The sequence below is a fragment of the Microcebus murinus genome, chromosome 16 (genome assembly GCF_040939455.1).
Source record: "Microcebus murinus isolate Inina chromosome 16, M.murinus_Inina_mat1.0, whole genome shotgun sequence".
NCBI classification, from domain to species: Eukaryota; Metazoa; Chordata; class Mammalia; order Primates; family Cheirogaleidae; genus Microcebus; species Microcebus murinus.
The window spans coordinates 46,710,551-46,726,632 of NC_134119.1; the positions used below are offsets into that span (position 1 = coordinate 46,710,551).

General features: G+C 49.5%; 1 protein-coding gene across 2 annotated transcripts in view; it reads left to right on the forward strand.

Moving 5' to 3' along the window:
* The first annotated feature begins 2,439 nt into the window (after nt 1-2,439).
* The window catches only part of SYNDIG1 (synapse differentiation inducing 1), a 164,915-nt gene continuing 151,272 nt past the window's right edge, over nt 2,440-16,082 (forward strand). Inside the window, exon 1 of one of the 2 annotated variants that reach the window (XM_012745532.2) lies at nt 2,440-2,998. The gene's annotated coding sequence lies outside the window, so the exon portion shown is untranslated. Of the gene's footprint in view, nt 2,999-3,047; nt 3,166-16,082 lie in introns of those variants that run through there. The other variant, XM_012745534.2, reaches the window with a different exon arrangement.

The following is a 16,082-nucleotide window of genomic DNA, read 5'->3' on the forward strand; positions in this document are numbered from 1 at the left end:
TCTGCTGTGCCCTGTTGCCCGATGCATGGATACATGACAGCTCCTCACTGACTTCCTTAACAGCCTGTATTTTAATGCTGTATCACAGCATAATAGTTGTGATAACATTCCAAGCAGCAACTAGGGATCCACATGTAGGACAAACTGCCCCTCATGTGCTGCTGCCATCAGAGATTAACTGAGGTGCCCGCCAGGAGCCTGGGATCCCTTCCCTGAGCTGCTGCATCTGCAGGAGCAGGTAGCATCCTTCTCTTCACATGGGATCCCAGGCCCTGTGCATGTCTTTTGCAGTGACGTGTAAGGCCCACTGGGATTGCAGCAACACTAAAATATGCATGTGTGTATATGAGGGGTGGTGTCAAGAAAAGACAACAGACGTCTGGGCATCTTGCAGCTGAGGGAGCAGCAAGGAGAAATAATAATAATAATAATAATACATTGAAAAGTCTACCACATAGATTTTGTGAGATTTCCCTTTTTCTTTCAAACTACCCTCTTTTATCAGTAGATATCTATTTTTTTGTTATCAGAATATTAAATGGCTTCTTTTTAATAACTATTGATCACTATATATTTGTTCAGTACTTGGGATGTGCCCAAGCAAAGAGTTGTACATGTATAAAATGCAGGGACTTAAGTGGCCCATCTTCCAGCTGGGAGAGAGAAATTACATGTTCATTCCACAATAGACATAAATGTGAATGTTTAAAGGCTAAATTGAGTGAGGCGGGTTAAGAGAACTAAGCCTTAGAAAGTTGTAGAAAATGCAAGCCTATCTCCCCCCTCAAAAGATAAAATGTCCATGCTCAACACCTCACCTGGGAGAGACTAAGTATAATATAAAGTTCCAAAGCATCTGCGTGAAAACTTTCAAAGCACCCAGGGCTTTGAAAGACAGTCCATGAGAACTCAACACTGGCACTGCAAAGGCATTTTTTTTCCTTTGACTTCTCTGAAACACTCACTTTTGGAGGGAGCATGACCAGTGGTGACCTGGGGCCACGTTTTATGCTGCACTCAACAAGGTGCCCGCCTGCTATATTAAGAAAAGTCGTCTTTCAAATTCAAACAATACCCTAGAGGCAAAGGCAAGTCCAGGCTGCAGCCTAGGCAGGTGTTCTCTTGACAAAACAAAACCTGGCTCCAGATTCAACCCAAAGGCTGAATAAGCAACTGAGCCCTGACTCAGGAGCAGGAAACATGGGTTTCAGGCTACTCCTGCATTTTGGGTGGTTACAGAAATCTCAATTAACCTTTGTAAACCTTAATTCCTTCCACTGATAAGTGAAATCATGATTCTCCACCTCAAAAGTATCTTCACAGTGTTTGCTCAGCCCAATGGTTTAGATGAGAAAAGACTCTGTTGAGGACAGGCCCCAGGAATGGTAAGCTACTTACTAAGGCCAGGTGGCATATTCTTCCAATTTGAGAAGTTCTCCTACATGGGAGAATGGAAAAATGCCCTTTTGAGCGTTCCAGCCCACAGCCCTTGCAGCCCTGGAGATTTAGAGGAAGGAACCCCGGCTGTGCCCAGTGATGCCGCAGAGATGGAGACGGGGCTGGAGGAACACAAACCACAGACGGTACTGGCTGCACTGACCTGCTCCTCCACCCGAATGCCTCCTGGCGGTGGCACTCTGAACGTTAGCATTCTCCTCCTCGGGCTGCTGAGGTTCCACGGAAGCCAAGAGTCCCCTCGTAGGGAACGCGGGAAGGGATTTGCATCACCACCAAACCCTGCCCTGTGCAAAATCCACTAGAGGAGACCTGGGCAAGACACAGTGACTTCTCAGGGGCAAGGGGGCAGCTTTCAGGGAGTGCTCTGCACCCAGGAGGGTTAGGAACCATGGAGGGAAACCAGCCCTGACCACCACCAGGTCTCGAGCCTGGGGTGGCAGAACTGGGCGTCTGGCCGGTCTCTGCCTAGTGTTGAAACAGGGGTGCACAGATTTTTTTTCTAAACAACTTTTGACCCCCACCCCTTTCTCCCAAATCTTTCTTTTATAGTTCATTCTCTAAGAAATCTCAAAGGAAAACACCACCTCCTTTCCTTGTCCAGTGTTTGCAGTGCAGACTGTCTTGGTAGGTGGCCTCCCGCGCCCCCCACCTACTCTGCTCGCCACCATTACACCGCCTCCCTCCCCCTCCAGCGCCGCCCTAGTTTCCAGCAATTCCAACTGCCGAGGGCCTGCCACGCGCCAACAACAGGCTGCTTCTGGGCTGAGTGGTCTCAGGAGTCCCACCCGCGCCTGCTTTCGCCTCGATGGCTGAGCTGGTCAGGACTTGAACACTCTCCCGACCTATAAAGTGGGTCCTTGTGAACCTTAAACCCGAACCGGAGCCTAGGGAGGCCTTTAGGACCGAGGGGAGCCTTCGCTTCTCGGAGCCGGGCGGCAAATTCCGGTCTTCCAAGTCCCCCGCAGCTGTCCTCCTCCCCCAGTAGCTCTCCCGGTTCCAGATTCCAGCCCTGCCACCCTCTAGACGCGGCCGCCCGCGAGGGCCCATCTGGCCTGGGGCAAAGTTGGTGACCACCTTCGCCGGGCTCCTCCCTCTTCCTCCTCCTCGTCGCCGGGCTCCGTGAGAGGAGCGGCGCGCCCTGGGGTGCCCCTTGCCCAACACGCCGGCTAGGCGCGCGCCTAGGGAGTCTCCCCGCACCCCTTCCTTTCCCGGGGGCCGCGAGGACTGGGCTCCGCCCCGGCGCCGCCGCTCCGGGCTCCCCGCCGCTCGGGCTGCCGCCGCTGCCCCGCGCCCGGCGCCCTGAGCTCCGGTACGCGCGGGGCAGCCGGGAGCACGGGGCGGGGAGCGGCGGGGGGAGCGGCGCGGCGCGGAGGGGAGGGGAGGGCAGAGGAGGAGAGAGCCGGGGAGCTGAGGAGGAGAGAGCCGGGGAGCTGAGGAGCAGAGGCGGGCGCCGCACCGCCCCGCGCCCCGCACGCTCGCTCGCTCTGGAGACGCGCGGGCGGCCGCTTGGGCTCACCAGCCGGGTCACCTTGTCCCGGAGGTAAGTGCCGACCGCCCCGGCGACGGGGGAGGCCTGAAGGGCCGGCAGGGGCGGGGGCGCGGCTGGGGCTGCGAGCGGGCGGCGGGCGCGGGAGGCGGCCCAAGTGCGAGCGGGCGTCCTGGCTCCGCCTCGGAGCGCGCAGACCCGGCGGCGGCGTGGCGCCCGCGGTGAGTCCTGGTGGTCGCGGCGGCGAGACTCCGGAGGCGCGGGGTCGCGGGGCGGGAGGGGACAGCTGAGCTGACCGAGCACATGCCGAGGAAGGGGTCGGGTGCTGTCAGCCGGGGCTGCACCTTGGCGCCTCGCCACCCTGGGCGCCCGGGAGCCGCGGAGGGGCTGCTGTGCGAAGTCAGTGGGAGCTGCTGAGCCGAGACGTGGCCGCGCAGCTGAGCCAGACTGCCCAGGGCCGTGGGGGCGTGCGGCCAGCCTCCGCTCTGCGGGTTCGGGAGACTCCCTGGAGTGACCCGAAGGAGACTAGCTAAGGGCTGGTGAGCAGGGCGGCCGCGGAGCTGGGGACCTAGGTCCATCTGGGACTAGGAAGGAAAACGGACTTGGATCCGTGGAGCGCAGAGGAAGGCAAGCAAGGGTGCAAGCGCACTTGGGATGGAGAATCCCTACGGGCGACTGAGACGGAGGCTGGGACTCTTGGAGCCCCTTTTCCCGGCCAGGGCAAGACCGGCCTTTGCGAGCTGTCTGGCCCCTGGCATCCGTGACAGCCTGCAGCCCTGAGAGCCACTGGTCCCAGCTCCCAGATCGGAGCTAGCAGATGCGCTTTAGGGTTCAAATTTTAGGCTCGCTTCCCTAGGCGTGATTTCTGCCTCTCCGTGTGCAGTCTCCGAGCAGTGAGGAGAGAGAATGGATCTCCGGCGGAGTTGGGCACTTTTCCTAGGGAAGGGGCTTTGGTCGCCGTGCGCTTTCCGCAAGACCCCAGTAAGAGTGGGCGCCCGCAGTTGAGCTTTGGGGAGGGTGCTGGCGGGGTCTGAGAGCTGGCAGCTCTGAGAGACAAAAGGAAGGGGGCCTCTGATAGTCCTCTTTTCCTTTTGGGTCTTCTTGCACGTAGAGGCTAGGGCGCTTGGCACCCCACACTTCAGGTGCGCGCAGTCCTGCGGCGTCAAATGCGCTGGCGCCGCGGTGCTCCTGGCTCAGACCCGATGGCTGCGCCTTCCCGCGCCACGTCTCGTTCGGTGCAGCAGATGCCGGACCAAGGCTTGGCTGGCTGATTTCGGGGCTTTGGGGGCTGGTTATTACCCGCCGGCTCCGTTTTCTGATGACGGTCAGGCGGTGGGGGCGCGCTGTCTGGGTATGTGTGTCCCCCTCCTACAGCCCGGCGAGTTCGGTCAGAGCCCCAAAGGGAGAGGTGGTGTGCTGCGCAGACCTGCAGCCTGTGGGGTGAGCAGCTTCGCAACAAACCCCAGAGCGGGCCAACTTTTCTTTGCTAAGGTGCGATCGCAGGGGCGGCAGGCGTCGGGGCTGGGAAATGGTCCTCAAAGAGGGGTGGGAATCGCGAAGTCCTCTGGGCAGCCAAAGTGAACATGAGCTGCCGAGGGGGGGCGGGCGGCATCCGATGTCCATTCTGGTGCGGATAGGAAGAAGCTGGAGCCAGATTTTTGGATGTATTGCCAGTTGTGTGTCTGGCGGTTGTGTGGAGTGTCTTGTTGGAGAAGCAGACCACAGGTGCGGGGCCTGTGGGACGTGAGATCGCGCCCTCCACTCCCTTCTCCCTCCCCACCCTCCGCCGGCCCTGGCCCCTGCTCGAGGGGCTAAGGTGGGCTTGCAGCTGGTCTGGTGCCCTCTGCCACCCCGCCCCCACCTCCTGCATGAAAACTGAGTCGTCATAACCAAGAGGGCCTTGTTTAAAAAAAGGGGGAAAAAGGAGAAACCTATTTTTAAACTTTTTTATTATGGAAAATTTCAATGGTACACAAAGGTAGACGGAGAAAAGTACACTGAATTGGCCTGTGGCCCCTCCCCCGCCTGGTTACCTTGGTCGTTAACCCTTTGGAGAGTTTTGGAGGCCATGTTTGATGAAGGATTTTAAAACAGATTCCAAAAAATGTATTTGAGGTGATAGATATGTTAATTAGCTTAAGTCAATAATTCCACATTGTATACATATATCATAGCATCACTTTGTGCCCCATAAGTATATGCAGTTATAATTTGTCAATGTCCAGTAAAATAAATTCATTTAAAATAACTTATTGATTTAAATTTGAGAAAAACCTATTCCAAGCTAAGTTAACCTCTAGACACATCCCTGTGTATCTGCAGCTGATGACTTTTCATTTTCTTTTACCTACACGTCCGTAATGACTATTTTTAATGATTCCATTGGAATGTAGGTAATGTTCAAATAAAAGTGAAGATAGCTCTCCCATTTCTATTTTGGGGTAGGAAAAGAAAACTTTCCTTGAGGCATTTGGGGGGGATATTGAAGGAGGAGAGAGAACCCCAGACCCTGAGAAGAGATACGTTTTAACAATAGGGTTTGATTTATACTAATGTATGTGCAGACTGTAAACAAGATTGCAGTTGAACCATGATAGACAAAAGAACTTTTTTTTTTTTGGTAAAAACTTTAAAGCTCAATTCATAAATCATAAGCAATTAACTTCTACATTTAGCATTGACGTAAATTAAAAATGTATACTGGACTTGACTCATCTTTCTCATTAACTTTAACCTGTGTTTTCTAGGGAGTTGTTGCTATTATAAAAGAATAAAAAGTTATTTTCTTATGTAAGTTTCTATTTAAAACACTAGTCGGTGCTATTCTGAGAGTCAGAGAGTATTGAATGTTTCATCTATTAATCAGAAAACGTTTGTCGTCATAGTGGCCACATCTGATCTGCCCTGGGAAGAGGCTCGCTGCTGGCTCAAGTTTGGTGTCGAATGTGACTTCTGCTGGCTACAGAGGCATGGGGGGGGCATCAGTCAGGGGAGACTGTGTCTTCCCTTGAACACCCTCTCCCACCCTGCACTCCTCTGCACTTCTCCTTTATATAAAAGCTGTTCCTAAAAATTGTCAATGACATTCTTGGAGGATTCAGTTAGACTTTTGAATACCTTTATAAGGTGCACTATTTAAAGGCATCCTTAGTCTTTTGGAAGGTGAATAACCATCTTGTAGTTGAGCAGTTTTAAGTCCCCTCGCCCTACCCCCAAATAAAACCTTGTCTTTTTGTGACACCAGTATGGCCCTGTGCCCCTCACTTTGGCCTTTGCAGCCACACACCCCCTATGCACATTGGAAAATGCAGATTCACAGGGACAACTCAGACTGAATGCAACATTGTGCCCCCTAGTTTGAGCAGATAGCATGTTATCAGTAGAGTTCTTTGAATGAGTTGGTGAAGGTGGCAAGGACTGAAGCATGAGGTGTTACTAATATTTGTCAGCACCAGCAAAACATTGCAGGTAAGGGAATAGCAAAACAGCTGTCATTTCGATGAAAGTCACGTAAGATCAGTTTGCAGAAATGCACTGATATGAGATGTTTTTGGAGCCACAGCTTTTGACCCAGCATCGCCTATGCTGGGGAGATTGTGTCAAAATGTCAAAAAAGCAGAAATTTTCAGGACATTAGAGATAGGCTGACCATATCTTTACCCATGTCACCAAAATTGGAATAATGAAGTCAGCAGTGGGTGGTATGAACAAATATGATTTTTCAACATTCTCCGTGCAAGATACTTACGCATTTCAATTTATTCCTGCAAATTCATGAATGTGTTTTAAAGAGCAGCTGTGATAACTCAGGCACCCACCCAGGATGCTTGTTGCTTTGTGTACACCTTGGCAGGTACTGGCTGCAGCTGGAAGAGGATGTGCTGGGGCCACATGTGTGGATGTCCACTGGCTTGTAGGTGCCCCTCACTCCTCATGGGACTTGCCTGAGAGAAGGCTTGGGTTTCAAACTCTGGATCTGCTGCCTGCCACTTGAATGATCTTAAACAAATCACTTAATGTTTCTGAGATTCTGTTATGTTCCAACCACATTCTTTCCAGATTTTGAAAACAAAATGTTTCTCATTGTCACAATTTTTTAAGTGAGGAAGACTCTGGATTCAGGACACTTTGGGGTATTAACTGAGGTTTGCGCTCACGTGGCATTTTGAGGAAACAAAATGAGCCCAGGGCCCCTCCTTGTACCTGCATCCTACAACTTCTTGTTGATAAGAGACAGAATAGGGAAAGTGTGTACATGTTCACCTAGGGCAGAAGAACTCACCCATAGAAATCTGTCTGAGTCATATGAACAGTATAAATGGTCATCTTTGCCAAGGATTTACAGGGAATGTATAAGACAGGCATGTGAGCAATAGATTATGAGATATGTCTTTAACATAACTATTAATACATTTAGATTCGTATTACATTATAAAAGTTATATGATGCATTCTTTAAGATAAAAAACATTTTAAAACACATTGCCTACAAGCCACCAACCGCCATTTATAATACATGATGATTCAAATTGCAAACATGGTTTAGAAGACTAAGTCTAAATCGTCTTAAATCATTGTATGATAAGTAACTTGTTAAATTACCAAAAATAAAGTAAAATAAGACACTAAAGAACAGCAATAACAAATAAACACTGGGCCCCCAAATAGCTGTTAGAACCAAGAATAACATAACCAGGAAACATTATACACATGTAGAAAATAATGAAAATAAAAGCTGCTTCTAAAGGCACAACCCAAGGGACAACTTTGCATATTTACTTGCATAGAAAGAATTATCTAGGAGTCCAATGAACATTATTGCAGATAAGACAATGTTTTATTTACTTACTTATTTATTTATTTATTTTTTGAGACAGAGTCTCGCTTTGTTGTCCAGGCTAGACTGAGTGCCATGTCCAGGCTAGACTGAGTCAACCTAGCTCACAGCAACCTCAAACTTTTGGGCTCAACCAATCCAATCCTGTCTCAGCCTCCCCAGCAGCTGGGACTACAGGCATGCACCACCATGCCCGGCTAATTTTTTCTATATATATATTAGTTGGCCAATTAATTTCTTTCTATTTATAGTAGAGATGGGGTCTCGCTCTTGCTCAGGCTGGTTTCGAACTCCTGACCTCAAGCAATCCGCCCACCTCGGCCTCCCAGAGTGCTAGGATTATAGGCGTGAGCCACCGCACTCGGCCGACAATGTTTTATTTATGAAGTTCAATGTTCAGTGTGAAAACTTCTTTAAAAATTTTTTAGATCCTAACATATTCTTGTGCTGATAGAAGTCATTTTTAATACTGTTGTGCATTTAGGGGATGTGACTCTGAGGGAGAGAGAGCTTCCTCTCTCTGGATTGTAAACTGAGTCTTTCAAAAAGGCCCACTTAGTTAAAATTCCTGCTTTGAACAATTATCATGTCCCCAACAAGTTCACTTGTAATCTGTCATTTGATCTCTCTAGGTAGCCGCTTTCAGACGTACCCCTGCCTTTTTCTGAAAACTTCAGTGTCTAAAGCAAAACCGAAAAGCAAACACATTTCAGATGATTAGAACCACAGAAGTTTTATTCTGTTGCCTCAACTTTAAACAAGTTATTTCTGAAAGACAGATAACTACTTAGCTCAAATACGTTTGGGACCCCCTCTGACCCCTTAGGAAAACAAATGAAATGGTATAGAAACCTTTTGCTGTGTGTACAAGATGCAGTTTTTAACTTCTTCCAGTGATCTTGGTCCTCACATGTAGGTGGTGCAGACTCTCAGCTGGTGTGGGTTTGGAATAAGCGGGTTTATTTCTGAAGATCATGATGGGATTAAGTCCTGGGTCTGAGTTGGGAAACCCAGTAGCAAAGCTGAGGGGCAGGCCCAGGCTTTAGCTCTAGGGTAGAGCCCCCGGATGCTCAACTCATCCTACAAAAGATTGGCACCAGTTCTACTGTTTTATTATTAGCAGTATCTGAATATGCATTTAATAAGGCATATGCACTGCTCTCACCAACACTCATGTATGACGTCTCAGCCTCAGCCCATCACCCCATGTGTCTCCTTGTCCTCACCAGGTGAGTGTGCCATGTGATAATGGCACAGTGCCCGTAGGGTGGTCAGGAGAGTTGAGATGTGCTAGGTAGACAGGGGGTGTGGTATCTGAGACACTGTCTAAGCAAGGGGTCTGGCCTGGTCTAGGAGGCATAGACTGACTATCATAGAGTGACGTTAAGAGCCTCACCTGCTCCAGATCTCCCCTGGAACCCCCAACATGTATGCGTGAGGACAGGAGAGCACCCTGCACGGGGCATTCCTGCCAGTCCTAACTCAGCTTGCAGGCGTCTGTTGCTGACATGCAGTCCCCTCTTCACTTTTCTCTCCCAGTTCTTTCCCTTTCCACGAAAGACAAGCAGTTCCACAGCAAAGACTGAGCTGGTTAATGAGCTTAGTAATTTACAGTTTTTCTCTTGTATACTAAGCCCAGAGATACAGTTCATTCATTTCAGGACTCTGATAACAGTACAATACTCTAAATTCCCTCACAAAGACAGGATTTTGTTAAAAGCTAATTTTAAATAAAAGGAAACAATCTGTTTTGTTATTTCTAAGTCCATTCCCTGCCATTCATTCTCATTCTGAGTTTTTAAAAGCTGTGGATGGAAGTATCACACCTTTACATGTGGGGTAACCAGTCCATTGTTCTTGCTTTGTTCAGAATGAGCATTTATCTAGCTGCGTCTCAGTCCTTCTGCCATCTGCTTTGACCTGGCTTGTCTGGGTCTTCTTGCATAATATTCATTGGCACACTTGCTAATCTGAATGTTCTGGGTGTAGGTGTATTAGCTGTGAATAGGAGCCTTGGATATATTTGGAGACATCACAGTCTATTCTAGAACCATAGAGATAAAATATTTCTGTTGACTCAAAGTGTGCAGGAATATGTAGCTTCCTTTCCTATTGCTGGACCTTGAGCTGCTGATTTTCCAGGTGCCTTTCCAGGAAAAACATACATAATACGTTTCCATCCCAGATCACAGCAACTGGCCTGTCTGCAGGGCTGAGTGGTGACCAGGTGGTCCTGCTCTCTCTCCATAGCTGTTTGGCCATGGCGCAGCCTCAGACATCCTCTTTCTTTGCCAGAGTAGGGCCCTTTTCGAATGTTCCAGTGCTCCATGGTACCAGGGTCCTGTTGTGGAAAGCTGAAGCTTCTGAATGCTGCACTGGCACTTCCCCGGTCCCTAAGCTCCCCACATGCAGTGACTGTGGTGACGCCATCCCATTCAGAGTTCAGCACTTGCTGTTGCCAGCTGGTCTGTGCCACCGCTCCAGCCTTGTCGAGGTGCCCCTAGGATGGTAGCAGCCAGACTCACAGCCAGTAGGAGCAGAGGGCTTCCTGGTGACTCCTGCACCAGACCACTGAGCTGTAACCCTTCTGGCACTGCCCTGCCTCCCCTCATCTTGTCCTCCAGCTGTCATAGTGCCCCTGGGCACCTATAGAGGTTTCTGGTCACCTTCTGATAGTTGCCTAGTCTGTTCTAGAATTGCAAGTTATATGCCATTTGAGACTCACCTCTCCCAGGGCTGTAGGAACTTTGTTCTGTGGGAAGGGTCACTTCTGTTTTCATCAGCTCTTCCTTTCTAACTCCTCCAGCATTGGGACACAGGAGGAGAAGACGTTGAAGAAAAGGGACCAATAGTTTTTGTTTTGTTTTGTTTTTGTTTTTGTTTTTGTTGAGGCAGTCTCGCTTCTTACCCTGGCTAGGGTGCAGTGATGCCATCATAGCTCACTGCAGCCTCAAACTCCTGGGCTCAAACTCCTCAGCTTCCCGAGTAGCTGGGACTGCAGGCACCCATCGCCATTCCTGAGTAGAGATGGGGTCTCACTCTTGCTCAGGCTGGTCTCAAACTCCTGGGCTCAGGCAATCCTCCTGACTCGCCCTCCCAGAGTGCTAGGGTTACAGACCTGAGCCACCGTGTCTGGCTTCAAATAGCTTTTTCCTTAACTGGCGCTGGGTGGTCCCCTCTTGGCTGTCAGGGCCCTTGGTGTTGGTGGCACAGGCATCAAGATACACTTTGCAGTCCCTTCCAGTGGCCCCCAAAGTCCTTCCCGTGGCACCGCCGGCTGGGGAGTTCTGCTTCCAGCCCGGGACCCCAGCCTTGTGTTTCCTGTGCTCCCACCAGGCCACTCTGAACTGAGGATCGATGTTCCTGGGCTTCCCCTGTGGGCCCATGGGGGGAAAGAAGCTCAACCTCTCCAGACATCATCCTGTGACTTGAAGAGGGGTCTCTCCAGCTTCTGGGTGAGGGGCGTGGTGTGAAGGGACTTGGAGGAGTCTGTCCAGCAAAGAGAGAATGGGGGTCCTGCAGGAGCAGGGACAGTGTGCCGGGGAGGGCAGGAGACTGTGAGTGTGGGTGGGGCACGCAGCTCGCACGGCTCGGGCTGCAGTGTCCCGGCATCATGGAGAAGGCCAGGCCAGGTGCCATGAGCTGGGGTAGAGGAGCCGTGGGCTTGGGAGCGTAGGACATTAGTGCTCCAGGGGAGACTGAGGCTGTGGCATACTGGTGGAGCTCAGGGAGAGGAATGCACCGGCCGAGTATAGACCACAGTCATGAGCACCTCTGCACAGTTGTCAATACTCCAAAGTCCAGGTATTATCAACCTGTCTGTACCTAAGACACAGACGTGGGCTTCTGGCCTTACTGACCTCGGGCTTTGGCTCTCTGGCTGGACAGGACTCCACTTGCATCCTCTCCTGGTCACACTGAAGCCTGGCACCTCCTAACCAAGCCCGCCTGGCTGCCTTGGCGGGGTGGCCCCACCCTGCTGGTGTCCGGATGACGTGGAGGTGAGGTCATGCATTTGGGGAAGCAAAGGGAGCTCACGTCTGAGGGACCAGGTTAAAGCTCTCACGGCTTGTTTGTATCTTGTCGAAAGGTGATTCAGGACCAGCAACAGATGCTCCAACCACTGGGGCTTATTGCTGTCACGGTCTCTCTCTCGGGCCGGTGTGGCAGCGCCGAGAAGGGAGGGGTGAAGGTCTGAGATGTGTCTGTTGTTTCATGTGATTCCTCAGCGAGCTCTTGGGATGCCCGTGTTGTACTTGGTGTGACAGAGACCCAGAGGGGTCACCTGACTTGCTGACCTTAGGATGTCAGGGGCAGAGCCAGGGCGAAGGAACCCAAGTCTTCAGGGCTTGTTTGTGTTTGCATTTGTCTCTAACGTTCTTGTTTTCTCACCCTAACGCACTCAGTTTTCTTGGCATTGCCAGAACCTACCATAATGTTTAGGACAATTACACATCCTGTGCAATAGTTGGACAGACAAACAGACGCAGACAGTTTCATTTTACAATAAGCCCCAAGTAGGTTAAAATGTAATTAGGTCGGTTCTCCATCTGTGCTTTGCAGGTGGTTTCCTTGGAGGGTGCCACCCAAAGCAAGTCAGCAAACAGTGACTGTGACCCAGCGGGGACCTGGGCATAAGCCGGGCCGGGAATCACCCACCTGGAAAAGTCCAGGCAAGAGATTTCTGCAGAACATACAGGCAGAGGGTAAACACTCATCCCCCTGAATGCCACAGGCCCCAGACATTTAGAGAGAACATCCCAGCAAACTAAATAGGACAGCAGGTCGGCTGCCGGGACCTCGTGGGCACTGTGTTCTTGTCTTGCTCTTAGCATAAGACTTTTCCCAGAAGATGGAAATGTTCTTTCTCCTCAGACACTGCCCAGAAATGCTGGTCTTCCTGGAATTTGTATTCAGAGTTTTATATATTACAGAAATATACTTTGGTGAGCTAGACTCTGCCAACTGCTCAAGTCTTTCCGTAAGACTAAGTTGATGCTTTCTTAGAGAGTAAAACAAGGATGGACCCACTTGCTTCTGGGGGACCCAAGTCAGAGGGACTCTGTCTCCATCAGAGTCTGGCTGGCCCTGGAGAATGGCTGGGGGCACGGTCCCAATGATATGTCCCTCTCCTTGGCGCCCTCCCTAGCCCACGCCTCCTTGGATTCTGCTGACCAGGCCACCTGTGCCAGGATGGGGCAGGCCCTGGCGGGGTCGGCCCACACTCTGCGTAATCATATGCTTTTACTAATGGAGCTATCCTGGGCTCTTGCTTTGGGTTGTGATTTATATGCAACTGGCTCCCAGATGCCTTTTCCTGTCCCTAAGTCCTATACAAGCCTCCACCCCCAGGCCCTGGGGCATCAGCCTCAGTGAACCTCTTCTCTGCTGCTCCCTCCAGCCCCTTAGGCCTCTTCTCCCATGCCCATCACCTGGAAATCCACACAGAAAACCTCTCACCTCCTGTGCTCTCACTTCTTCCTCATAAGGGAGATTTAAGTACTTCTCACCCTCCCTTGCATCTTTTCCACCTCAGCCCCACACAGACACTCATCTGGGCTGTCTCAGTAGCTTCCTGCAGCGTCTCCTGTCTGCTGCCACGTGCTTCTTTCCTTGGCCCATGGGGCTGTTGGAAGAGCTACTTTCCAAAACGCAGAGCTGCCTAGACACAAGGCAGCCGTGACAGTTCCTGTCTACCCTCTGGCTTCATCGTCATTTCTCTAGGTCCTCAGAGCACTGGGTCACTCCTGTCCGCCCTCCCCACCACACACGTGGGTTTGCACAAATGTGTGCACATATGCCTGCTCACGTACATGAGTTCATGTCACCTTGTCTTCTGTTGGCTGCCTCTGGCTAATCTTGAAGGCTGAGCTTGGCCATCACCTCTTCCTGGCATCCCTCCTTCAAGTTCAGAATTCCCACCTCTAGGCATCCTGGTTCCTGGGCCCAGCCTGGCACTGGTGTGGCCTTAGCAGAACAACTGAAGTATGAGATATCAAGAAATAACTTTGGCAAGAAATGTGTAAGAACTATATAAAAATGTATTCATGGAACAAGAGAACACTTGAATAGATGAAGAGTAACAACGTGTTTCTGGATGGGAACACTCACTCAATAGTAACACAATATCATTATTCTCTCCAAGTTAATTTTCAGGTTTAATGTTATTTCAATAAGAATGCCGATGTTATATTGCCCTTTGAGCTTCACAGGATTATTCAAAAGTTCATGAAAGTATAATCAGGCTGCAATGCTACTTTTTATTTTAAATGAAGAAATGTTCTACCAGATAGTAAAACCCAGTGTTAAAATTACATTAATTGGCCTCATATTCATTAGGATGGCTACTACCAAAAACAAAAAAAAAAAAAAAACACACCGAGAAAATAGCAAGTGTTGGTGAGGATGTGAAGAAATTGGAACCTATTGTACAATGTTGGTGGGGTTGTAAAATGGTGCAGCTACTATGGAAAATAGTGTGGTTCAAAAAAATTAAACATAGAATTACCATATGATCCAGAAATCCCACTTCTGGGTATATATCTAAAAGAATTGAAAGCAAAATCTTGAAGGGACTTGCATGCCCATGATAATAGCAACATTAATCACAATAGCTAAAATGTGAAAGCAGCCCAAGTATCTATCAAGAGATGAATGAATAAGCAGAATATGATATATACATGCCATGAAATATTATTCAGCCTTAAAAAGAAATTCTGACATATGCTACAACATGGGTGAATCTTTCGGGCATATGCTAAGTGAAATAAGCCAGCCACAAAGACACATACTATGTGATTCCATTCGTTTGAGCTTCTTGGAGTAGCCAAGCTCAGAGCCAAAGTACAGTGGTGGTTGTCAGGGTCTAGAGGAAGGGAAAGGGGGAGTTATTGTTCAATGGGAATAGAGTTTTAGAATTGTAAAATGAAAAGGTTCTAGGGATGCCTTGCATAAAAATGTGAATATACTTAACGCTATTGAACTAGACACTAAGAAATGGTTAAATGGTAAATTTTGTATATTTTTTTGCCACAGTAAAAAAAAAACCCTATATTAATTGGAACTGTAATTTTCTAGTTATTGGCAAATAGTTGACAGGCTATTCTGCTTATCATGGATCTGTGGGTCAGGAATTTGAACCCTCCTGTGGAGGCTGAGGATGGTGTATCTCTGTTCTGTGGCTTCTGGGCCCTCAGCTGGGAAGACCCAGGTGGCCGGGGCAGGCATCCTGGGAAGCCTTCTTCCCTCCCACGCTTGGTTCTGGGTTTGGTTCTGGGCTGGGCGCACTTGAAGCCTGACCCTGAGTGCCCACGCACGGCCCCTCCCTGGGCTTCCTCACAGCATGGCGGCTTCGTATTTTGAGGCTCCGTGCTCTAAAAGCCAGTGTGAACAAGCTGGGGTGCAAGCTTGTTCTGACCCATCTCAGCGGTCACGCCACGTCAGCTCCACTGTATTCTGTTGGTTGGAAGCCAGTTCCTGAGCCAGCCCCACATCACTGACAGGCAAATTAGACCCCATTTTTGTAAGGGAGGCGTGTGAAAGAGTCTGTGTCCATATTCAATCCTCTATGCACGGGTAGGTCAGACAGAGAGCTCTGAAACTGATTCTAGCCCTGAGGGGTGGTGAAGGCAGCTTGGGAGCCCGCGGTTGCTTGATTAGCCATCAGCAGTGCCAAGCAAGCAAGCTGCCGGCATGTAGAGTCAAACTACATCTCCCCGCATCATAAACGTTTCTGAATGAATATAGAAGGCATTCATAAATAAATATAAAAAGAAGCATGAATAGTGTCAGCCTGCAATTGAGTATCTTACCAGTATTTCCAAATGAGAAAAATATTGGTGAAGATTAAATATATATCACACCTTCTGCAGAACAAACACTGCAAACAAAATTATAAAGCATATAATCTGGAAATAAACACTTGGAACAAATAAATAAATGCTTAATAATCCTCACAGAGCAAACGATAAGAAAATACAACCCAATTAAACACTGAGCTCATGCCAGGGAGAAAAAGGTGAGAAGAGAAGTAAAAATGACTAAATAAGTAAGTATATGGAAAAATAATATGTTCATCTTCACTTGCAATTGTGAAAATGCACATTGAAGTTAAGGGAGAGGCATCTTCCTTCCAAAACAATTGCATCAATTCAGAGCTGGAGCTGCTGCTCGGTCGGTTCTGTAAGGGCACCCAGCCAGGCGCTGCGATCTCCTGGGAGGCTGAGTCTGGTCTCACAAGTTACTGTGAAATGTGAGGCCTTCCCCCTACGTCCTTGGCCCCATAACTGAGCTACTAAGAAGC